Source organism: Cupressus sempervirens, chromosome 3 (genome assembly GCF_028749045.1).
Source record: "Cupressus sempervirens isolate cs-2001-9-10 chromosome 3, ASM2874904v1, whole genome shotgun sequence".
Lineage (NCBI taxonomy): Eukaryota > Viridiplantae > Streptophyta > Pinopsida > Cupressales > Cupressaceae > Cupressus > Cupressus sempervirens.
In genome coordinates this window covers 32,311,955-32,338,337 of record NC_143120.1, presented here as the reverse complement: position 1 = coordinate 32,338,337, position 26,383 = coordinate 32,311,955, and positions in this window count along the sequence as shown.

The following is a 26,383-nucleotide window of genomic DNA, read 5'->3' as shown; positions in this document are numbered from 1 at the left end:
ATGTAATTACATTATATATATATGAATTTAATTATGGGAGGGCATTGATATTTGTTTTTACTAAAAAAAAAGTTAAAAATATATATAATATTATAGTTTGGAGGTGGGCGACATAGCCAATTCCAAACCCACCCTACGGCTGCACATTACAGGCCGTATGATAGCCTATTGATGTCGTAGCAGTAGGTATTGCCTATGGCAGTACGTTGTTGCTGCTACAGCAACAACTTGTTGTAACAACCATTAGTACAAGTCGTCGAGCCTTTAAACATGCTTAGTTTAATTTAAATTTATTTTTTAAATTTTATTATTATTGCATTTTATTAAATTAAAGTTTTATAGTTTAATTTATTTAATAAAATTATTATTATTAGTTTTAATATATAGTTATTATACTATGAAATTTAATATTTATTATTATTAATGATTTAATATTAAAATATTATTTTATTGATAAGATAATAAATATTGTAATCAATAATTAATAATAATTATTAAAAGTTGATAATAATATTTCAGTACATTAATGGGTTAAATACTACTTTATTTAATAAACATTTTATCAATTACTTTACATAAATTTTTAATGAAGTAATTTGATGATTGTAACTAGGAAAATCAATTGTTTTAATTAAACTCAGATTTTTGTCTAGTTTGTTTAGTTTTATATTTAGAACGGATTCCTATTTCTAAGGAACTTTGAATTAATTGTGAATTCAAAAACTTTAATATTTAGGTTTTAGGATTAATCTCAGATAGAAATAATAGTTACATGAAAATATAACCAATATCAAAAAATAATAGATTGCACATAAGAGAACACAAGATGCCAAGATTTAATGTGGTTCACCCAAATCCCTAGCCTACTTCCACCAATAACAAGTCCAATATTATTATTATCCAATGATTACAATTTGCAATCCCTTACAGCTTAATATTGCCGCAAGAAGCTACAATATCGCCATTACATTATGAAATCCCTAACCCTAAACCTTTTTATACAAGCTTTTGTGGCTTACAGAATTAGGGCTAGAATAATAGAAAAATAGTAGTTGATGCCTTTTACAATATAAGGGCATTTTTGGCTTTGAGGACACTACCCCCAAAACCCCTACAGGACCCCACCCTGTACTGCGATAAGGAGTGCTCCTAACAAAACTTAGATAGGTGGTTCAAACTTAGAACATCGTTACTCCTATTTTCCCTCATTACCATTTAACCATGTGCAAATCATGGATTTTTTGTTGGCATTATTCTATTAGTGTGTTCAAAATCATGTGGTAAACCACTAAATTGGAACCGAAGTGGTTTAAACATGCACCCACTCCCTTTCAATTTCTCCTCCATGCCAATGAGTCGCCTATGAATTTTGGCATGAAAGTAGGGATTAATTAGTTTTGTTATAATAAATTTGGAGGGCCGATTACATAAGTCTAAGATTTAAAGACTGTTATTTCTTTAAAAAATTATGTGGGCCATTATTTAAAAGGAAAGGGCTTTTATAGGAGATTTGTTGATGTAAATGAGAGATATGATTTTTTTTGGTAAATATTATGGTTATTGCCATAATAAGTAAAAACTTATGTATAAAAAGGAAGTTATTCTTTTTTAGAAGACAATTAGTCCTTGACCAGAGAATTAGTCATTAGAGTTTGGAGAATTTGAGTAGAGAGAAATGTTGTAAAGGAAGGAATAATTTTTCCTTGTGAGAGAATTTGTAAGCATGAAGGTATTGTGTATTTCCTTCAAGTGCATAGGAGAGACTGTGAATGCTCAAAGCTTGGATTTTGTAACAAAGTGTTTTTCTTAATAGAATTAATAAAGTGGTCCCCTAATTGAGAAGCGAACCTGGAGACGTAGTCCTACCCAGACAAACTACGCCTCAAATTATTTGTGTCTCTTTATTCTCTTTCTTATTCTCTCATATGTTTAAGTTTCTTTTATATTATTCTCTTTTATGTACATTAAACACATTATTTAATTAAGTGTTTAAGCATGATTTTTCTTGTAATTTCAATGATTTAAAATACATACCACACAATTATTTCTTGGATTAGGGATTAAATCTTTATTTGGATTAAAGTTATAAAACTTGTAAATCCTAGTTTACAAATCATGTTTGGTATCACAGCTTGTTTTGCGGAAAATTGCAAGTGGTGAATGTTAACCTGCTTAAAGTTGAAACAAGGAGAAGGTGAACTTGCAGAGTTCAATCCAAAGATTGCAAAAAGAAGAACTTTTTCATGAGTCATGGCATTTTAAAAAAATCATCCCGAGTTCAATGTAGAAGCCTTCGAGCAAGCTTTTTTGGAATTGAAAGATTTGGTGGACATTCTTCTTCAAGAAAGGCAAGAGTGACAGTTGAGAAAGGTGGACAAGGATAAGAAGAAAGAACAAGCTAAATCTTCATCAAAAGATGATAAAGGAAAAGGAGTAGGAGGTGGTAGTGACCCTCTTGAACCTTCATCTCCATCTTCTTCATCCTCTTCATCCTCTTCTTCTTCTAAGTTGTATTCTTCTTCTAAAAGGAAACATGTGAAGACACCTTTGTTAAAACTTGATGTGAAGTTTGATTTGCCTGTATATAGTGGTGAATTGGATCTAGAAAAACTAGATAACTAGCTTAAGTAGATTGAAGTGTACTGCAAGGTTCAAAATATTTTGGATGATTCTTCTAAAATCTAGCTAGCTATTCTTAGAATGGGAGGTACTGCATTAGTCTGGTGGGAGAGCAAGATCCAAGATGATCTTGCTACACACATTAAATTCATTTCATCTTGGTATGAATTTACTTCTTCTTTGAAGAAACAATTTTATCCTTTGGGTTATATGCAACAAACCATTATGGATTGGTAAAGTTTGATACATGGTAAAGGATTGTCTGTGGAAGAGTATACACAAGTGTTTAGGAAGAAGGCATTAACTCTTCGAATTCCTTGTTATGCACAAGATACTTTGTTAAAGTAAATAGGTGGAATGCATTCTTATTTGAAACATACAATATTGATGTTTAGTCCTTCTAACTTTGATGAAGAGTGTGTTCAAGTAACCCATATTGAAGTAGGTAGAGCAAACACAAGTTTCAATTCAAAGAAGGAATTTGTTTCTCCTAAAGGAAACAAGAAGGGCAACAAATTAGCCACAGTGAAGAAAGAGGAAGGTGAAAAGCCTACATATTCATATTTCTAGAAGAAAGGGCATGCAGATGCAAAGTGTTGGAATTGCATCCAAAGTTGAAACCAAAGTGGTTCAAGAAGGATCACAAAGGAAAACAAAAGACCACACTTATTGTTCAAGATCTTGGATCAGATTCTAATGTTGAAACCAAGATATCAGTTGTGATATTAAAAGGTAAAGCTTTTATTGATATTGATTCTACCACTAATGTTTCATGTTCTACTTCCAAAAGTCATGGTGTTTCTGAAGATAGTAAAAGGTGTGAACTTTTTCATATAAGGGTGATTTCTAAGAACACTAAAATTGACACTCTGATAGATACTAGATCCCAAGTTAATTTTATTTTAGAGGAAGTTGTTAAATAGTTGGGATTAGAAACTAATCCACACAAGAGGCCTTATCCTTTAGGTTGGGTGTGAAATGATAACAAATTGTGAGTAACAAAGCAATGTAGGTTAAGATTTGCAATAACATCCAAATATATTGATGAGGTTGATTTCGATGTGGTTCCACTTGACATCTGTGGGATTGTGTTATGTAGCTTGTACTTATATGATAGAAAAGCTATCTTCTATAGGGAGCATAATCAGTATCATTTGTTTAAGGACAAAATTGAATACATTGTAAAGGCTCATCATAAGAAGTGTGAAGGATAAATTGTAAATATAAGGGATTTGAAAATGATTGTAAATGCAAGAAGTAGATCGACTCTCATGTCTGCCACACCAAGTGAGGATCAGGTGCAAGCAAAATAAAGTCTTCAACCAGTGATGGTAAAAGAGGGTTTGGATGATTCATTTTCTAATGGTGTTCTTGTGCAAGGGATCCAGAGAGTTGATACATTTCCTTTTTCATCAATTTATTTAGTGTTGTTGCTTCTTTTTTCTACTAGTTGGTACTATGTAGGTGATGGATGCAACAATGAATCTTGGTAGATGTATGGTTAATTGTGTCAGCAATGCTATCTCATTTTTTATTGTGTTTATGATGAGTCAAATATTCAAAATTTTGATAGGTTGTACAAGTGATACCGGACAAGTGAGGGGAACATGCCTTCACTTCCATTATATGTAAAAATAGACTTTTGGAGGTAAAAAAGCTTCTCAATGGGGAGAAATGATCTAGGTGGATCTAGGAAAGTCAAACAATTCACAGTCTTAAAATCTCTCAAATTTAGCATGAGTACAAAGGGCTCTAAAAATTGAACCCGGTGCAACTTGAATGGGTGAAAAAATAGCTCGTTTGTAAAAGTTATGCTTGGTCAAAGTTTAGGTCAAATTGGCAAACTAGAGGTTGACTTCATAAAAAGAGGTGAAATTGAAGCATCTTAAAAGTGGTCAAAAATGGGTTTCAAATTAAAGAGCTCGTCAAGAGCTTTCCAATGATATTTATTTCATCAAAAATGGAGTTCATATGTAGAAGATATGCTCATTTGAAGATATCAAGGAAATTAAGTGAAATGATGATGTCAACATGACATTAGCAGATATAATCAACATTTAAATGTAATGGACCAATAACAAGTTGGCACGTGTTAGAATATGAGCAAACATTAAAATGTTACATAGCACTTGTATGGCAATCTTATAGCAATCTTATCTAGATAGGATGGTTTGCTCCTAGCAAAACTTAGATAGGAAGTTCAAACTTAGAACCTTATTACTCCTATTTTCCCTCATTACCATTGAACCATGCACAAATCATGGATTTTTTGTTAGCATTATTATATTTAGTGCATTCAAAATCATGTGGTAAACCACTAAATTGGAACCGAAGTATTTTAAACTTGCACTCACTCCCTTTCAATTTCTCCTCCATGCCAATGAGCCACCCGTGACTTTGGGCATGAAAGTAGGGATTAATTAGTTTTGTTATAATAATTTTGGAGGGTCAATTACATAAGTCTAAGATTTAAAGATTGTTATTTCTTTAAAAAATTATGTAGGCCATTATTTAAAAGGCAAGGGCTTTTATAGAAGATTTGTTGATGTAAATGGGAGATATGAAATTTTTTGGTAAATATTATGGTTTTCGCCATAATAAATAAAAACTTATGTATAAAAAGGAAGTTATTCTTCTTTGGAAGACAATTAGTTCTTGAGGAAAGAATTAGTGTTGGAGTTTGGAGAATTTCAGTGGAGAGAAATGTTGTAAAGGAAGGAATAATTTTTCCTTGTGAGAGAATTTGTAAGCACGATGGTATTGTGTATTGCCTTCAAGTACATAGGAGAGACTGAGAATGATCGAAGCTTGGATTCTGTAACAAAGTGTTTTTCTTAATAGAATTAATAAAGTGGTCCCCTGATTGAGAAGTAGACTCAGAGACATAGTCCTGCCTAGACGAACTTCGTATCAAATTGTTTGTGTTTCTTTATTCTCTTTGTTGTTCTCTCATCCATTTAAGTTTCTTTTATATTATTCTCTTTTATGTACCTTAAACACATTATTTAATTAAGTGTTTAAGCATGGTTTTTCTTGTAATTTCAATGGTTCAAAATACATAGCACACAATTACTGCCTAGATCAGGGACTAAATCTATATTTGGATTAAAGTTACAAAACTTTTAAATCCTATTTTACAAATCACCAATTGCTTGTATAGGACTAAGGTGATATTGAGATTGGTCTTTAGGTGCTTTCTAGTTTCTTGTAACAGACTGAGGTGAATACTATTTCTTATCTGTGGGTGCTTTCTAGTCTCTTGTAAAGGGCTGAGGTGAAAACTTTGATTCTATGTTTTTGTACTTTTATGAGCCTAGGATAGGTAATCTATGTGTACAATGGGAAGTGGCTTGCAATGGATGTTGTAGCCTAGAGTAGCTTCCTAGATAACCCATTGTAAGTTGTTTTAATAAGTGATAAAATTTTATTAAATAGGTTTAAAATAAATTAATAAGAGTCATTATTTTTCCTCGTCCATGCCTCGAGTGCTAGTACATGCTAGGATGGGAGTAGAGAGGATGCTTGGTTACAACCTTGCTTTGTTAGTATGCCTTGTCTGTACAAAAGGATACTAGCTCGCCACATAGAGACACTAGTGGGCCAAAGTCCAGAGAGGTTGCCAGGGTAACCTTAGAGTTGGCTCATGTGATGACACTTGCCCACTTACATGGTAGATTTCCTATGTGTCTTTGTTGCCTCTAGGATTAGACAATACTTGTGTCTTGGTACCCTTTGAGATAGTTTTCTTTCAGTTGTTTCCTTGACCTAGATGTTGGATTTGAACTTTGAGATTGATATCTATATGAGACTTGAGTTCATCTCCTTAGCCTGGTGGGAGTGGGTCATTTATGAGGTCAGGTGGTAGTGCATTTTTCTTGTACCATTGAGATTCTTCTGTTGGATGTCATTGTTGGATGTACCTATTGAGTTGTTCCTTTCATTTTGTTCTTGTGTACTATGATGGATGGTTATACTCTATTATATTGTATTTTATTTCAGAGATCTTACGAGATGATGTAATCTATTTTATGATGTATATTCTTTAAGTCTTTCATACCTTGTGACTTTTACAGTGGACGACTGTGCATTTTTATTATTGCCAAGTGGCATCCTATAATTGTATATTATTTAAATGGATTCATACTTGTAGTTATTCTTTGATGTCAATTTGATATATATTAGATTTAGTATTAATTAAACTTAAATGTGATTCAATTCCATGGGACCCTTAAGAGATGAAATTTGTTTATGTGTTGCTTATGTATGTATGTATGTTGTTGCTTTTGCTATATTATATCTGTTGTTGTTAAGTTATTATCTTTCAAAAAAAATGTTTGGAAAACTTAGTGAAACTTTAGGTTAATTTCTTTTGGGTTCCCTTGTGGGGCATTATAGACCGATGCTCTTCTATTTCAATAAAATGAAATAAACATTCTTCAATTACCAAATACTGATCACTTAGACCTTACCAATTTGCAAGATGGAGCTACAAGCTATTCTTCTACAGTCCTTACTAATCTTCTTTATCTATGAAGAGAAGAACTCAACTCAAAATGAATAACCTCTAGTCCAAGTCTCCCCTTTATAGAATCCTCATGACTCTTGGAAATCTCACAAGCCTTCTTGATGAATGTATCCATAAAAGCAACATGTAGTTAATAGATGACTTCTCAACTTCCCCAAGAGGTCACCCAAGGGATGTCTTCTCAATTTTCCTAAGTAGGTATCTTTTTCCATTTTTTATGTTACCATTCAATAAATATGACGCATGATTCTTCCCCTTGTTCCCACATCAAGAAAGGAATTTCTATGATTTTCACATTATAAATTATACAAAAAAGGTCTCCCTTATTGAAAACACAAATGCATTTACACATAGGTGGTGTATACTATATATTTTCAACCTCTTTTCATTTTGGACACTTTCTTTTATAGATGGACACTTATATATGCTTTCATTTATTTTTAATTATCTAATATTAATAGAAAAATAATAAGTAACAATTTTCTAGGTGTTGTGAGATTGCCTATGAACCTAGATGCTCTTCCATCAAAGAAACAAGTAGGGAACATTTTGTGAGTTGGACTCACAAAGTGGAGCAGAGAAGTTAGATTACAATTTTAGGTAGTACAACCACCTCCTCGTGGAGTCATGCCCACCATAGTCTAACCTCATCAACTAATATCTCCCTCTTCTTCTCCTCGAAATACTTCCTACTCTTCCCTCCATTATGGAAGCTTGTCCATCAAAAACTAACCACCTCCACCAATGCCCTATAACATCCTTAGCATGCTCTACATGAAAACACTCAACATTCTAACACCAATTTACAAAATTCATTAGTACTCTCTCTTCATGCACATCTGCAATTTTATCACACCCCCTTTCTTTTGATACTACTATGTACATATCTTTCCTATTTGATGCCCGAGATGAATTGTTCTATTTTAATAATGGTTTTGTAAATGTGCCCTTAGTTGAAAGTAAATTATTGAAAATTGTAGGTTTGATTCCCTAAGAGGTATTGGTTTATATGATACAATGGTATAACATTTCTGCCCTAACTGGTTTTATGCAGACTAACCCTAGTTTTGTAGACTATGCCCTAGACGGGTTCTAGTTTCTAGAATTTAGGGTATTGTAAATTTAACTTTATTTTATTATGCTACAAATTATAATTAAGGGTTTTAACAGTTAGTTTAAGATTAATCAAACTTATTCTAGTTGAAAATGGTTGTATAGGAAAAAAAAATTTTGAGTACATGTCAACAAGAATTTTACTGCTCAAATTTATCATAAATGTTTAACCACTTTTATTCTAAATTAGATGTAGTAAATATCACAATCAACCCAAAGGGGAAAAGGTATCACCAAGAAAGGTGATATTGGAGAGTCGAGCTAGAGACAATCCAAAGGGTAAGGCTTGACCCAAAAAAAAAAAACGTACCTAGGTGGCCAAGGTGACTTAGTTCTAGGAATCCTTTGATACATCTTTCTCATAGAAAAATTGACAATTCATCACCTAAAACATTTATTCTTATCGAGCTAGACACATGAAGATTGGATACTAACCTATCCTATTACTTTATCTACAATTTTTCCACATGTCATGTTACTCATGCTTAAATAAATGTTAACACTAGTTGAAATATGAAGCTTTTAATATAATAAAATAATTAGGAAAATTAAAATTTGCAAGAGATTCACCTTAAATTTTAAGTCTTATTTCATTATTTCTAGCCTTGAAAATCTCCTTTTTCTCAAGGAAGCTCTCCTACGTCTTCAAGGAGGCTAGAACAATATTAATGTTATAATTCCTTGCTCAAATTATGGGTTCAAATTCCCTAACATGTCGACTCCACTCTCTAGATAATTTTACTTCACCATCCAACCTTATAATATAATCCTAGTTCTTCCAATTTATGGATCATCAATGTGAGGTGTATTATATCTTGGAAAACTTTAGAAGCCTAGAAAGAGGGCCTTTGGTTGTATCATTGTGAGCACAAAGAACATGAAGAAGGGTTGGCGAAATGGTTGGGCCACCTCAAGGATATAATGGAGACATTCATAGGTACCTTAATTATTGGAGAAGGTGGAGATAATTAGCTGAGGGGAGCTCCTTCCTAAAAGGGGAATTTTTCATTCTCAAAAGGCCTCAATTGTTCTTGCTTTCTTTTGATCACTTCTATCCAATAGAGGAAGATGGTAGAGCATGTTGTATTGGTAACTCATGTTTAGTATGTTAGCATGAAGGATAATGATACTTCTATGGGGAGTATCATAGTAGTATTGGAGACATGATTCAAAAATTTGGTGTTGCATTAATGATAGTGTTTTTCTTTGATGTCAACATATACCTTATTCTATGAAGATTACTAGAGTTACAGAGGAAGAATTTTTTAGCACTATCAATGGTCAATGAGTTGGGATGTGCCCTCTTAGAAATATGTTTAGAGGTGCTTACATATGCTAAAATTAAGTGCACAAACATAAATATGGAGATATGAAAGAATTATGAGATGTTTTATGAAGGTAGCTTTCAGAGAGAGTTTCTAGAAAGCGGTTACTGGTAAAGTGATTATATCTTTTAATATTTATGCAATATAGTTAAACGAGTTCAAAGGAAGGTTGGAGACATGTTGAAGATGCTATGATCTAGATGGTGAAAAAGATGTTTATTCTATGAAGTTTAGCCAAGATTGTTTAGAAGATGTTCTCTATGAGCCAACTATTGCAAATATCTTTGAAAAATAGTATAATTATAATGTAGCATGTAATGTAATATCTTAAGGATGTACTAAATTATTATTGTAAATTAGGAAATCCTCAAGGTTGGCTCAATATTTGTTGTAGGTCTTGGTATAAAGGAAAGGTCATTTCCTTATGGATAGATATCCAATGTGGATGTTTTATAATCAGTGAGATCATTTTGTTGGTTATGCAAACTTGGATGTGAATTTGCATTTGATGAGAGAAAAGATTAATGTTGAGGGTGTATATTTAGCTTCAAAGGAACTATATTGGCAATGGAGTTTTTATTTAGTCAGTTTAAAGATCTTGGATATGCTTATCTAGAAGATTGTCTAGTGAAGACTATTTTTGAGGATATTTGGATAGTGAGTTTAGTTGTCCTCCTTTCAACTCCTAACAAGGTTGGAATCTCTTAATAGGGATTCAAACTCTCCTAGCAAGGACTCATATGTATTGATTGTATTTCATTGGCTCCTAATAGAGTCCATCCTTTCACAAGGAACTTTTATATTAGTTCATGATCTTGAGGGTATCATTCCCTGTAATGACCCTTTTTAGGTCATTCATTTATTTATGACTTTTTCTTAAATAATTACTTCAATAATTTCTCTAGGAAAATATGTTTTTGATTAAAAGCTCAAAGCTATTGAAATATGTTAGAATCTACTAATTGATGAATAAACCAAGATTGATAACATAAATCATCACTATTTGATTGAATAGATAGTTTGTAGAGCTTTTAATAATCATCACCTAGAAATGTAAGTTAGAGGGCTGCCTTCAAGAGCATTGATCCTATGAGTTGAAATACTAGCAGTAATACTCAAGATTCCAATGAAAATGGATGTTGCACATATTCCAAACCTACATCACATCCCTCATTGTTCATCCTGTGTGGCTGCATTACTTACACCCCTCTTCATTCTTATTCCCTCCATGAAAGTTTCATGCCACTTTCACTTTCACATGAGCCCTCTCTAAGTAGCTAACAAATTCTTTTTCCATCATCACACAAATATATTTTTTGGGTCTACAATCATCCAACCTAGTTATGAAGAGTATGAGCAATTCAAAGGCAGCATCTATAAGCTTGTGTATCCACCACAAGTTTCTTCTTCAATACATAGACAACTACAAATAAATAATCTCCAGCATTAATTGTTGTTTGATTATAAGTAATTCTGTGTGTGTATACTAGCTTCTCCCTAATTCTTCATAGTCATTGCTTCCCTTCTTTGCTTCTTAGTCATCGTCTATTATTCAATGAATTTTTTCCCTTAGATGCAATCAATTTCCAATTTATATTGTTATGACCGGATAGGTGTATTTGAAAGGCATGTCTATACAGTGTTCGTGCCCCTTCACGAGAGGTCATTCTCTATCATAAAGGTTTACTATTTATTAATTATCATTGACTTTAATCACTAGTGAGACTATAACCAATTTTAAAATAACATATAATATAGTAATTTTTATATTGTATTTTTATATTATATTTCTATTATATTCTTCCTTGGTCTGAAAGGTATTATTATATAGAGAATCATATTATGATGTTATTTTATTATAACATTGTATAATTATTTATTTAATGAGATATATGTGGTTGTATTATTATTTTAGTAACTATAATAAAATATTTTATTATTATAGTTAATATATTTTATTAAAATAATAATAGATTTACTATTATTATTAGTATATTTAATATTTGACTTCTATTTAATCTATTGAGTTAAACTATTTTAATCTTATAATTACTATCAAGAGGGGTCATGCCAAAGTGACTATTTTGCATGTGTTTTAATTCATTTAAAAAAAATTCTTTAGTTATTATCATTGTATAATATGTTATTTGAATATTCATATATCCTTTTAATTTGGGCTCATGACAAGTCTGCCCTTCCTCAAATTGCTTGCCCTCAAGAAATTCCTAATTTCTACTCAACTTATAATCTTGAAATAAATGGCCTATTCCTTGATCATTTTACTTGGATTATTTAAATAATGATTATGGTAACAAAATTATGAAACATAAATAGATACAATGTATAAACATTAATGCATGAAGACACAAAGTAGACACGAGGTATACACATTAATGCAAGAAGACACAAAGCAAGCATGAAGTATACACATGAATGCATGAAAACACAAAGCATACAAGATGAAGACAGATGATGCATGAAGGAACAAAGCATACACGATGCAAACACATCATACATTCTTTGTTGATTTTCACAATGAAGTAGAGTAAATGAAATGATTTATAAAATATACTTCCCTAATATGCCTTTTGATCATGGACCTGCAACACAAATAATTATTAGCATATAATAGTTCTAAAGAAAGATGAGTCTTGTGGTGATCCTTTTTCTCATTTACATAATCCTTTGGAAGGAATCTTTCTCTCTATCCTTATTACGATCATCATAAGATGGTAGATTTATAGTGCAGAGGGTGCGTGAAACAAGCTACAAGTGATCCCTTGGAGGATATCTGTCGTGTGCTCGAATTTACTCTACCTCTCCCTCCACCAACTCCCTAGCTTAGGATATCATAATATGAATGAGAAGATGAGTGTTAAATTTAATTTACTTAGTTCATTTGGAAGATTTCTTCTTTAGTACATAGACAACTTTCTTTCTCCTTATTATGATCATATTGAGATGGAAGATTTACGGTGCAAAGGGAGCGTGAAACAGGCTACAAGTGGTTTCCTAGAGGATATCCATCATGTGCCCAAATTTACTCCGCCTCTCCCTCCACCCACTCCCTATCTTAAGACACCATAATGTGGACGAGAAAATGAGTGTTAATCTAATGAATATAATTATTTGGCACAAGAATCTTTCTCTCTCCTTATTATGATCATCTTGAAATGGTAGATTTACGGTGCAAAGGGCGCATGAAACAAGCTACAAGTGATTCCTTGGAGGATATTTGTCATGTGCCTGAATTTATTCTACCTCTCCCTGCACCCACTCCCTATCTTAAGAGATCATAATGTGGACAAGAAATAGACCCCCATGTACTATCTAATTAGATGGCTTTCCCTTCTATCATAATTGGTTAAATTCTTTCTTTTTGGAATATACACTGCTCTATGGGCATGTATTTACTCTTTTGTAATGTCAGGTGTAAAACCAATAGTCACTAAACTATGATAGGTCACTGCACCTCATTTCATATATTTCCATGGTGTTTAATACTTCACTTGAGTGGTGGGACAACATTTATCATGGCTCGTGTGACACCTTTTTTATTTCTCAAACCTATTTGATTTCCCTTGGTCTAGCAGTCTGTTGATATTATTCTCTTTTTCCATTGTCTATTGTTATTAGAATACTGGGATGGTCTTGTTTGTGTAAAATCAACTGCACACTCTATCCAAGTACCTTTTTAAATCTTAGTGGTACCTAGTTTACAGTATTGTACTCCATAGAATCTACAAAATTTTCATGGTGGTGGTACTACCATCATCTTTCTATAACATAACATTTAACTCTGCATTTGATTTCTTTGTATTTTATTCCATCTCCAAGAGCTACGTTATTGAGATTTTTCCCTTTACTAATTTTATCTTGTTAATCGGATTCAAATTCATTTTCTCATGGGCACATATATTGTTGTTGTTGTCTTATGCTGAGGAATGTTGACTATTTTAGATAATTCATTGAATTCCTTAAGTAAATATCATTTGTTTCTCCGATGATACATTTCTATTTTTTTACATTGAACAAGGATAACTGTGTCGATCATATACAGAGTGCATATACAATAGTAATTTAGTTCTCAGGTAATACACACCAAACATATACAATGAATTTTTCTCTACAGAAATGAATGTGCCATTAGTATATCTTATTATTTCTCCAACACCAAAATCATTGAATTGTCTTTGTAACTGAAGAGGCTTTCCTAGTTAGTTAAGAGATAATCATTACCAGAACCAACAGGACTCTCCAATACATTGAGAGTAACAAAAACATCATGTTGAAATGATACAAAGCTATGAATCAATGAGATACAATGCAAAGTGAGTAATGGATGCCAAGTCATTTAATAACCAGTGCCTTGTAGTTACAACTGATGAGCTTTCCACATAGATGTTAAAGAAAATTTGCTGAAAATAACAGTCAGAATGTTATCTGGTAAATCACTTAGGGTTTGTCTATTTCTTTCACATGACATAAGTTCCTTTCTATATGCATCAAGGTTGCAAGTGCTTCAAATTTCATCATTCATTCTTAGAATTTTAATAATGATATCATAGGATGGCAAAATCAGTGCTCTGATACCACTTGTAATGACCCTTTTTAGGTCATTCATTTATTTACGGCTTTTTCTTAAGTAATTACTTCAATAATTGCTTTGGGCAAATATGTTTTTGATTAAAAGCTCAAAGTTATTGAAATATGTTAGAATCTACTAATTGATGAATAAACCAAGATTGATAACGTAAACCATCACTATTTGATTGAATAAATAGTTTGTAGAGCTTTTGATAATCATCACCTAGCAATGCAAGTTAGAGGGTTTCCTTCAAGAGAATTGATCCTATGAGTTGAAATAGTAGTAGTAATACTCAAGATTCCAATGAAAATGGATGCTGCACATATTCCAAACCTACATCACATCCCTCATTGTTCATCCTGTATGGCTGCATTACTTACGCCCCTCTTCATTCTTATTCCCTCCATGAAACTTTCATGCCACTTTCACTTTCACATGAGCCCTCTCTAAGCAGTTAACAAATTATTTTTCCATCATCACACAAATATTTGTTTTGGGTCTACAATCATCCAACCTAGTTGTGAAGAGTATGAGCAATTCAAAGGCAACATCTATAGGCTTGTGTATCCACTGCAAGTTTCTTCTTCAATACATAGACAGCTGCAAATAAATAATCTCCAACATTAATTTTTGTTTGATTGTAAGTAATTCTGTGTGTGTGTACTAGCTTCTCCCTAATTCTTCATAGTCACTGCTTCCCTTCTTTGCTTCTTAGTCATTGTCTATTATTCTCTGACCTAGTTTTCTATTATTCCCATGAATATATTTGTGGTGGCAACCTTCATACATATATATCCAATGACTTTTTTCCCTTAGATGCAATCAATTTCCAATTTATAATGTTCTGACTGGATAGGTGTGTTTGAAAGGCATGTCTATACAGTGTTTGTGCCCCTTCACGAGAGGTCATTCTCTATCATAAAGGTTTACTATTTATTAATTATCATTGACTTTAATCACTAGTAGGAGTATAACCAATTTTAAAATAACATATAATATAGTAATTTTTATATTGTATTTTTATATTATATTTCTATTATATTCTTCCTTGGTCTGAAAGGTATTATTATATAGAGAATCATATTATGATGTTATTTTATTATAACATTGTATAATTATTTATTTAATGAGATATATGTGGTTGTATTATTATTTTAGTAACTATAATAAAATATTTTATTATTATAGTTAATAGATTTTATTAAAATAATAATAGATTTACTATTATTATTAGTATATTTAATATTTGACTTCTATTTAATCTATTGAGTTAAACTATTTTAATCTTATAATTACTATCAAGAGGGGTCATGCCAAAGTGACTATTTTGCATGTGTTTTAATTCATTTTTAAAAAAATTCTTTAGTTATTATCATTGTATAATATGTTATTTGAATATTCATATGTCCTTTTAATTTGGGCTCATGACATTCCCACTAGGTTTTCTCTCTGATCAAGGGTTTCCCTAGTTAACATATCTAGTGTTATTGTACATGGTGTTGGTACCCATATAGACAAAGTAATTAATTTTTTAAAAAAATTATGGTCTTGAAATCTTTTGAAAAATGGTTTGAAGTGGTTCGATTTTCTATTGCAAGTTCAATGGTTTATTCTGATTCATCTTGGTTCAAATAGTTCGAGGCAATTCACCCTATGGGTTGGAGCTTATGTTTTAGATTTCATTAAGCCGATCATTATCTGCAATATTCAATCTAAAATTCAAAGCTCAGAGGTCATGGTTTGTAGATATGGACTAGTGTGAGAGAAAAGTTCAGATACAAGTTTCAGTTTTAAATATGCAGATCATCTCTCAAAAGTGCATTTTCAAATGTAATGGTTGGAAATGCAAACCCAAGGGATGAAGTTGCAATTGGCAAGTTAGTTTGATGATGTATTTTAGTGATTCGGTTCCATGCTTGATAAATCCTAAAAATGCAGATCCATAATGAGAAAATCAAAATTTGGATCTAAAATGACTCTATGGTGCTCAAATAACAATTCTAGAACTTGTATGCCTATTGTGGGGGTCTTTTCTATGCAATAGTAGTTGGAAATATTGATCATGGATGACCAACAGTCATGATTTTACCTTACAACTATGGATTATGAAGGAAAATCGGGTAACTAAAATTTTAAAATTATTGTCTCCTTAGCATACTCATCGCAATTTCTCCATATCTCTAAACTATAAACATCCTTAGCCTTTGGGTGGATCACATAGTCCTATCATCATCGAATTCATGGAGTTATCAAGTTGAATATTGACAAGGTATTGGGAATGAGTTTAGGCTCATAACTTTCTTTATACAAAATGTTGGTTTGTCTTCATGATTTCTAAAAGATAAGGAATGACAAATAGTATTAAAGAATCATGGTTTAATGAAGAGAGAAAGTTTAAGCTAAATGGTGACTTTGCCCCTAGAAAGATTCATTCTAACGCATAATTTCTAAAAAGGGAAATTTGAATGGAGACCGGACATTTGCATTGAACAAATGGAGTCCGCACAAGATCGAGATTGAGAAACCTTATGCACAAAGAATAGTTGCACAAGTGTATGCCACATGGCAGCAATGGAAGCATGTGGTTGAGTGTAGAGATCACTAACAAATGCTATGTGCAGAGTTTGAGATTTTTCAATTTTGGAATACACACAAGCTCAATCTTCAAGTCCATCAAGATCTTTGGAGACTCATGGTGGCTGATAGTGTGGAGATTATCATAGAAAAAGCACACAAAATGTTTGATGTGGTGTCTAAGGTTTAGCACAATGTATCCAACCCAACATCTAGACTTCAACAACAATCAAGACCCCTGATAGCTTGTCTAGTGTCAGAGTTATGCTAATTATCCTCAATGAAAGGGCATAGATTTGAAAAAGTAGAGTGCATCGAGAATGGTCAATAATGAATGGTGACCCTAAATGTGTGCAAAGATAGGAATATTGGAGCATCATATTGGTATAATGAAGATGCTAGGGTCGGACATTAGTTATATACACTAGGACGTGAAAAGTTGAAATCTTGAATAGAAAACCCAATGGTCAAAGGATGCTATCCAAGTGTTTGAAGATATGTCTGCACTATACCATGGGCCATGTTCCACTAGAGATTCTAACACATGCAAACTGAGGTGCTCTAATCCCTTTATTGATTCATAGTCAGTAGTGTTGTGGTATATGTTAGTTTATCATCAAATGAGGTTGTTTGAAGGAAGAATCATAGGGAGAAGGAATAGTACTCCCCTCATTCCTTGAATCCACATGCAATGAATGTGAAAATATTGATGTGGAAGATGGTTGATTTCCAAAGTTTGACAAAATGAAACACGTATAAATGCAACGTATTCATTGTAGAGGCACACGTATAAATGCAACGTATTCATTGTAGAGGCACAAGTGAAAGATTAGATGGAATGCTTTAGAGTGGAAAACCAGCTACCTGTTCAGAGTTTGAAAGCCATTGCAATCCATCACCAAGAATATAAACTATTAGAACTTTGCATTTATATAATGTTGATCGTATTAGTGTAGTAAGTGTTTGATGTAGTGTTCATTGTCATCAGAAGGGTCAAACAAGCATTACAGAGGCATGTATGAAGATGTTGCAGGTGTTTAAGCCTTGTTTTGAGTATCACCACCATAGCACATAAAGAAGATAGTCAATATTAACCTAAGCCAAAAAGGAATCAAAGAGTCATCAAGTATATTAAAGTGAGATGAGACATATTCAAGAAAAATTGCCTCCTTTTCTACATGTCACTTATTGAAGTATAATGACAACAAGACACTCCCTGGTTTCTCAAAACAAAACTTATGCTGCGAATATTGCCTAGTTGTAAGGATGGAAATTTCACATCTTTCCATAAGTTACATTCACAATATTTTAGCCGTATGATATTTAATTAAACCTTTGAGAGAGAAAAAACACAAAAGCCAAATTAAAAAGGGGTGTAAGCTATCAAGATTCAGTTATGAAAATTGAATGTGACTTGTTATCACTATTTATTTGTGAGAAGTCTCTAGGAGAAGGATTCTAGTTTTTTCCAAGGGAGAGACTGCCTTTTCCCATAGACTTTAGGCTTCCAAGAGGGGGAGTTTTTCTATTCTTTTCTATTATGTTATAATGCCGAGGAAGGGGGATTGTATTTTTCGTTGGATTTTGTGCTACAAGAGGATATACAATTTTTTGAATGAATAATCATTATGTGTCAAGGGGCAGATTTTTCCTTGTCTTGTTACTTTTAGAGGAAGAGAGTTTAGTATACCAAAACTTTGGGTTTGTGTATTAGCTTTCTAGTTAATGTTAATCTTTGAGTTAGCTTAATTGTCTCTAAATGCAATTTTGATGCATACGATCATTGCCATGATTATCATTAAGACTTTGGGCTTTTTTATTCATGTTTTTTGAGAAAACAATTTGTCTTTCTTTCTGTATTTCTTCTTTAATGTATCGATTGGGCAAATGAGCTTTGTATCATTTTCTTTTTGTTTTCTTGTAGTTAATCAATTTCTTTGCATTTGTGTCATGTTTACGAGTGGATGTTTGTCTACCTTTTGTGCTTTCTAGTTAAAAGAATCTGTATTTGTATTTCTATAAATTCATTGCAAATTATACATGGGGAGTTGTACTTGGATAAATTTAGAGGGCACTTACGGTTTTCAATAGTAAAGTGACCCGACTATTAGTGCATATTCAATCTTCCTATTTGGGCTTTTTGGGGTTAATCTGTATGTATTTCTTTAGAAGACAATTTGTTCACTAATAAATTTTTGGTGACTCTAATGGGGATCTAAAAATGAAGATTTAGTGCCTAATAATTGCTTCCTCAAATTTATGGTTATCCCCATGTGCAAGAGATTGGGGAGTCTATACAAAGACCATGCCAACTATAAAAGTCATGAGAAGACCAAGGCCAAACCCTTCTCTCATGGAACTTTATCAAATGGATGATAAAGTATTATGCAAATTTGTGGATAGCTATAAAGGAAGTATCTCTCTAGCTGTCAGGAACAACATAAGCATAGAAGAGAACTCTGCATCTTGGCTATTGTGGAAAAGCCTCTGTGTGAGATTTCACAAGTTGAAAGACTTGCAAGAAGTTGAGGAGAAAGTGTTTCAATTGAAGAAAAATTTGGAGGTGGATGATGATGAAGCCTCGATTATATCTTCACATGTCATCTCATGCAATTATTCAGTTCTGCGTGAGAAAGAAATCCAAATAGCCATAGCTCATCTGCAAGAAAACCAGACATGGGAGAACAATAACACTCAAGCTAAGAGTGAGAATCCTTGCAATAGTAAAAACAAAGAAAAGGAAAGAAATCTTAAAACTAACTTCTAGCCCATGGATAACCCATTGGAAGTGTTAATAATTCCCTTTTTAGTAAAGGAGAAATGTTTCATAATCAAGAGAATCCCTCTAAGTATGGTTCAATTTTTGATCCAGATCCAATTGAAAGTGAATAATTGAAATCTTTTCCACCATGCATAGAAGATGAGAAAGGAAAAGATTCTCTTGCTATTTTTGAGAAGATAGAATCACCAACTGAATATGAAAATGATAAGTTTCAGCTTGAGACCTTCATTCAAAATGGTAAGAATGTTGAAACAGAGATAAATATGCTCACCTCTAAACTAGGTAGTATTCAAGAAGATGACCATCTTGCACATTTAGAAGAAGTAACCCGGTTCCAACCAGACATAGTGGCAACAAGAGAGACTAAAGAAATTTTTGAAAAGCTAGGAGATAAAGTCATCTGGAGTAAACCCAATCCATTATACTTACCAATGGGGTTTTGTGAAGATATTACTATCAGAGAGAATCCTTTATCTCAACCTTATGATCAACCATTAAGTGATGAAAATATTTTCTCTCCTTTCATATTTGGGAATGCTAAAACTTTGATGGAAAGAGGAAAGGTTGGAGTTAGTTCCCAACCTATTCGCCACTCAGTTGAGATGTTGGGTGATTCTCTCCTCTACAAGGAAGAATACGACATCATATGTAGATTTGTATCATCTCTTGGGCAAGGAGATCCCTCCTTAGACAATCAAGGTATGAATTCAAAAAAAATAGGCTACAAGAGTTTGTTTGGTGATTCATTTCATTCTTTTGGGTGTGATTCTATTGAAGATAATGTTATGAAATATGAAGATGTGCTGGGAAAATTAAGATTAAATGTTTTACATATTTGATGATGCCATGATTCTTGATAGAGTTGGAGAATTTTTTTTATTTATAAATTTGATCCCATGTTAGATAAATTCTCTTTGTTTGATAATGTGAAGCATGATTCTCACGATTGTGAGAAGAAGCAAGTTATTGTCGACTATGCTCAGGAGGATAATGAGAAATTTCCTGAATATTGTTCTCCTCAATTTGAGACTTGATTTGAAAGAAGATATGGAAAAACCATTTAAAGATGAAGAGTGCTATGATAATATTTGGTTGTTCGAGATAGAATGTTGGGTTGCCAAAATTTTTTATACTATGATTTTAAGCTTTAATCTTGAAGAGATTGTCATTAGACATTGGTTTGGAGCTGCTCATTAAAGCACAACCTGCTACTGTGGAAGGGCTCTTACTTCTCTGAGCCAATAAATAGATTCATGTGAGTTCTTCTTTCTACTGATTGTCATGGCAGGTTCTCTTTCTACCTTTTTATATATTGTAAATATGCTTTTGGGTGTGTGTAGTGTTAGTTTGAATAATGTATAAGCTATGCGCTTGTTGGTAGTTTGGGTTGGTTGGCTTTGCCCTACTCCCCTCCACCCTTTTTCAAGAAACTTCTAGCTTTTCTCTTCTTCCTGACTCTATTTGCCCAATGGATAAGGCACTTGTCTTTTGCCAGAGATTGCTGGAGTTCTCTATTTTTGAGTCAAAATCAATCCCTTTGTAGAGCCCCTGTTGGTATCCATATAGACCCAGTGATTAATTATTTTTTAAAATTATGGTCTTGAACTCCTTTGAACAATGGTTCGAAATGGTTCTATTTTCTCCTATAGGTTCAATGGTTTATTCTTATTCATCTTGGTTCAAACAATTCAAGACAATTCACCCTATGGGTTCAAGCTCATGTTTCAAATTTCATTAAGCCAGTCATTATCTGTAATATTCAAGCTCAAATTTAAAGCTCATGGTCATGGTTTGTAGATATGGATCAGTATAGAGTAAAGTTTAGATTCAAGTTTTAGTTTTAAATATGAAGATCATCTCTCAAAAGTGCAATTTCAGATGTAATGGTCATAAATGCAAACTCAAGGGATGAAGTTGCAATCAACAAGTTAGTTTGATGATGTATTGTAGTGATTCAGTCCCATGCATGATGAATTCTAAAAATGCAAATGCATAATGAGAAAATCAAAATCTAGATCTGAAATGACTCTACGGTGCTCAAATAACAATTCTAGAACTTGTATGCCTATTGTGGGGGTCTTTTCTATGCAATGATGGTTGGAAATATTGATCATGGATGACCAACAGACATGATTTTACCTTACAACTGTGGAATATGAAGGAACATTGGGCTAACTAAAATTTTGAAACTATTATCTCCTTAGTGTACTCATCATGATTTCTCCATATCTCTAAACTATAAACATCCTCAGCCTTCGGCTAGATCACATAGTGCTATCATCATCAAATTCATGGAGTTATCAAGTTGAATATTGACAAGGTATTGGGAATGAGTTTAGGCTCATAACTTTGTTTATACAAAATGTTTGTTTGTCTTCATGATTTTTGAAAGATAAGGAATGACAAATGGTATTAAAGAATCATGGTCTAATGAAGAGAGAAATTTTTAGCTAAACGGCGACTTCGCCCCTAGAAAGATTCATCCTCATGTACAATTTCTAAAAAGGGAAATTCAAAGAGAGACCCAACATTTGCATTGAACAAATGGAATCTGCACAACATGGAGATTTAGAAACCATATGCACAAAGAACAATTGCACCTGTAAGAATTTTCCTTAGGGAAAAATCACCCAAGATCAAGGAACTCAAGCACAAGCACAACAGTAGACCAAATGAGTATGATCAGAATAAAAATATAGTATTCAATTCCATGTGAAAGTACACTAGGAGTGCATGTATATAAAGGCCTCCAAAATGCTTCTAGAATACCTATGAATCAGCATAATGATAAGTCTTACAACCAAGCACATGTCCACCAGAAGTAGATTATCCTCCATTAAGCACATGAGTAAGTGCAATGATGAGAGGATAAGCATACAAAGGTGTAGCATGCAAAATTATGTTGTAGACACCATGTGCTAAAATAGGAGTGCTAATAACTGAGTTGTCATGTTGTCAACATGACAACTCAGTTAATTATGCAAACTCTAGTGTTGTAGACACCATGTGTTGAATTAGAGTTTCTTACTCTAGTGTTGTCAACATGACAACTCATAAGAGTATGCAAAATCCTAAGTGCCTCACCTAAGAAATAATAAAATAATGCATTGACCTAAGTAAACTTAAGTAAAGTGTAATAATTAAATACTTATTTATACCAACACCCCCCCTTAAGTACAACTTAGGGGAATGCACTTAAGCTTATGAAAGCTAGGATGAAATGCATAATGGGTCCTGGCTACTAGGTCATGTTAGGTACCCATGTACAAACTAATGCAATCTCTCATTAAGTGGAGAAAGAGGGAGAACTTCATGGGAAAAACCCTCCCCCAAAAAGAGAGATGAAAAATCAAGATGCATGGATGGATGGAGTAATCAAGACCCACCCCCCCCCCCCAACAACATACATCAAGTATATACAAAAGAGAAGTATGAGAAGAACACAATCCCAATAGAGGAAAACGTCCCCCCCAATAGAGATAAGGTAGTTCTCCTCCCCCACCCAAAATGTAGAATGCCGATTAGTGATAGTTGCTCCAATGTAGAAGTTGATCCATGAATGCTAAATAATGTTCTTCCCCTTTGGAAGAAACAATATCATAGGTACATATGAGATGCTTCCCCTAGGTGTAGAAAGAATCCTGATGATCAATGATGCCTCTGAAATCTAATTAATTGTCCTTGTGTGGATACTAACTGTCACCCTTTCCAACACTGTTAAAAAGAACAAATGCAGATCTAGCAAGGATGGATGTAGATGGATCAACTACTATGCATAAGAATCCACAATCATATCAACCTATGAAGAAGGATCATGTAGAGTGTGGACAAGAGGGTTAGAGTGAGCCCTCACAACAACTAAAGAAGGATAATCTTCATCAAAGAGAAGATGTATATCAGCAATGATGTCTCCCAAATCTACTATGTATGACTCCACAAAAAAACTTGATATATCTATCAAGAAGTCATCCACAAATGTTGGAGTTGGAAGACTAGGTGTACCCTGTAGTTCTAGACCTATCACTATAGCAATATATGCATGTGGAATGTGTTGATGATGTGATTGCAGACTGCAACTGTCAATAGGATCCCACATATCTAAATCTATTGAATTACTATCACTGGTGTCACTATTAGTTCCCACAATGTATGAAGTGCGGAGAGGATTAGAGGATAAGCTAGGTGAACTTTCCTCAAAGTGTACATTCCTCTCTATGAAAATCTCATGTGTCTCAGGATCCATAAGTCTGTATGCCTTAACACTGTCTTCATATCCTATGAAAATACAAGGCCTTGGTGGTGGTGCCTTGCATTCCTTGGAAGATATATATTCCCATGCTAGACAACCAAAGACTCTAAAGTGTTTCACAATTGGTTTTCTGCTGCACCACACCTCAAAAGGAGTTTTCCATCTAAGGCATTATGAGGAGACCTGTTAAGTATGTGATTGACACTTCTTATAGCTTCAACTTCAAGTGTTGGATCAAGAGACTTGGCTTGTATCATGCAACTTGCCATGGATTTAAGAGTTCTAATCCTTAGTGGTACAACATCAATCGTATACAAACTGAATGTTGGTGGATTCTAAAGATCAATACCCTCAAGTTTGCAAAATTCTTTAAGTCTTATGTTCACATCTCTTCTTTCATTTTCCATCTGAAGAACCTTGATGGCTTTCCTTGATTGTTATTCAACATGAGTTTTGAAGGCTAGAAACTTATCCAACACTTCATTCTTGTGATGAAGAAAGTAGACCCATGTGTAGCATGAAAAGTCATCGATGAAAGAGAGGATATAGTGACCTTGGTTGACTGATGTCACTACAAAAGGAACTACTAGTACCATGTGAACCAATTGAACAACAACTGGTGCTCTTGAAGACTTCCTTTTATCAAACTTCTCCTCTAGATGTATAGCCACTGAACATGTTGAACATTCACCCTTAAAAAATTTGATTGTAGGTAGACCTTTGACCATATTGTTTGAGAAAAGTTGATGAAGATATCGGAAGGCAAGATGTCCATATTGCTCATGCCATAATTTGGTTTGTGAATGAGATTGAGTCAACAAGGCATGTGAAGGAGACTTAGGCACAAAGTGGGAGAAGAATAAAAGCTTGTGTCATGATTAACTTTCCCCATTGCAACCAAATAATCATCTTTGAGAGTGCACACCATTATTAAATCTGGAAGGAAGTCAACTTTATTTCCATCTCCATAGTGAGTGATTTGGTAAATTAAGAGGAGATTGGAGCTTAGGTTAGGAACATAGAGAACATCTTTGAACTCTCCATTTTCCATATCCACATGTCCTTTCCCTTCAACTTCCATTTTTGTATTATCTCCTACAAAGATGTGTAGTACCTTACACTGCTTCAATGAAGAAAAGTCTCCTTTTGAAGAGCCCATATGATATGAGGCACTTGAGTCAAGAATCCATTCTGTTGAAGAATTTAAGTTTTCCATAAGTGCTTTCCCTTTGCCCTTTAAATCTAAAGATGAAGATCCTTTCTCCTTATAAGCATTAGGTAGTGGAACATTGTGTTTCTTTATGATGTTCATTAACTCATCAATCTTTTTATGATAAAACTCATGTTCATCATGACCCAACTTCTTCCAATAGGCACTCCTTTTCTTCTCCTTATTATGTCTCCCTTCTTGTTTGAATTCAAGGAAGACTTGCCTTGTTAATTTGATGGTGGTGTTGTCTTTTCTATATTCTCTTGTGTGTTATTTCTCCACTTCTTCTTCTTGTCCTTTCCTTTATTTGAAGTTTGACTAGCTAAATTTTGAGAACCCTCATTATTGGCCACTAATGCCTTAGACTTGGATGATTGGAGAATCCCCATTGATTGTAACTTCTTTTCTTCATCATACAACAATTGAGCATAATGATCAAAAGTGACTTTCTAATAGGCAGCCTCTAATGTAGTCTTTGTGGTGTTGTAAGAAGAAACAAATGTGGAGTACTTAGATGGTAGCTTATTATGAATGAGATAGATTAACCTGTCATCTTTAATAGGACTACCAAAATCATCAAGCTTCATTCTTAATTCATTCACCTTAATGATGAGATCCTTTATAGAATCAAATGTCTTAGGATCTAGGGAGACAAGCTCATCTTCAAGTTTGTAAATATCCTCCTCAGACACTTTACCATATAGGTTTTTGAGGGCATTCCAAACATCCTTGGACTTCTTATACTTCTCAATCTAATAGAGGATTTTTTCTTCAACCCCCAACAAAATATCACCTAGGGCTTTCCTATCTGTCGTTTCCCAAGCATTAATATCACTTTTAGATACTTGATCACTTGTTAGTTTAGGAAGGGTACCATCTACATATTGAGAAACTTCATTATGCATTAACTGACACCACATTTTAATGGACCATGTAGCATAGTTATGTGTTGTTAATTTTGGAAACTTAAACTTTCCCATGATGTAAGAAATGAAAAATAATAGTAGAAAAAGAGAAACACAACACCAAGAAACACCTCCCCTACTTAATCAAGAAACCCCCCCCCCCCAAAAAAGATGCTTTTGGCACTTTATACTTAGTGTATTTAGAATAGCCACTTTCCAATTTTGGCCTTAGTGGACTTTTGATTTTGCTATTTACAACCTCTTTATGGAGTACAAATATGGAACTTACAATGTATCTCAGACATACAACAATTCTGAAGTTATATCAAAGCATTACAATGGAAAAAAGGACCTTATTCTAAAAGTGATATATTTGTCCACATAACCCTATAATCTGATTGCAGATCTAGAAAGTAAACAAAAAATAACATACTTTCAAAAAAAATGGAACCTAATTTCAAGTTCAGATGAGCCCGTACAGAGAAATTGAAGT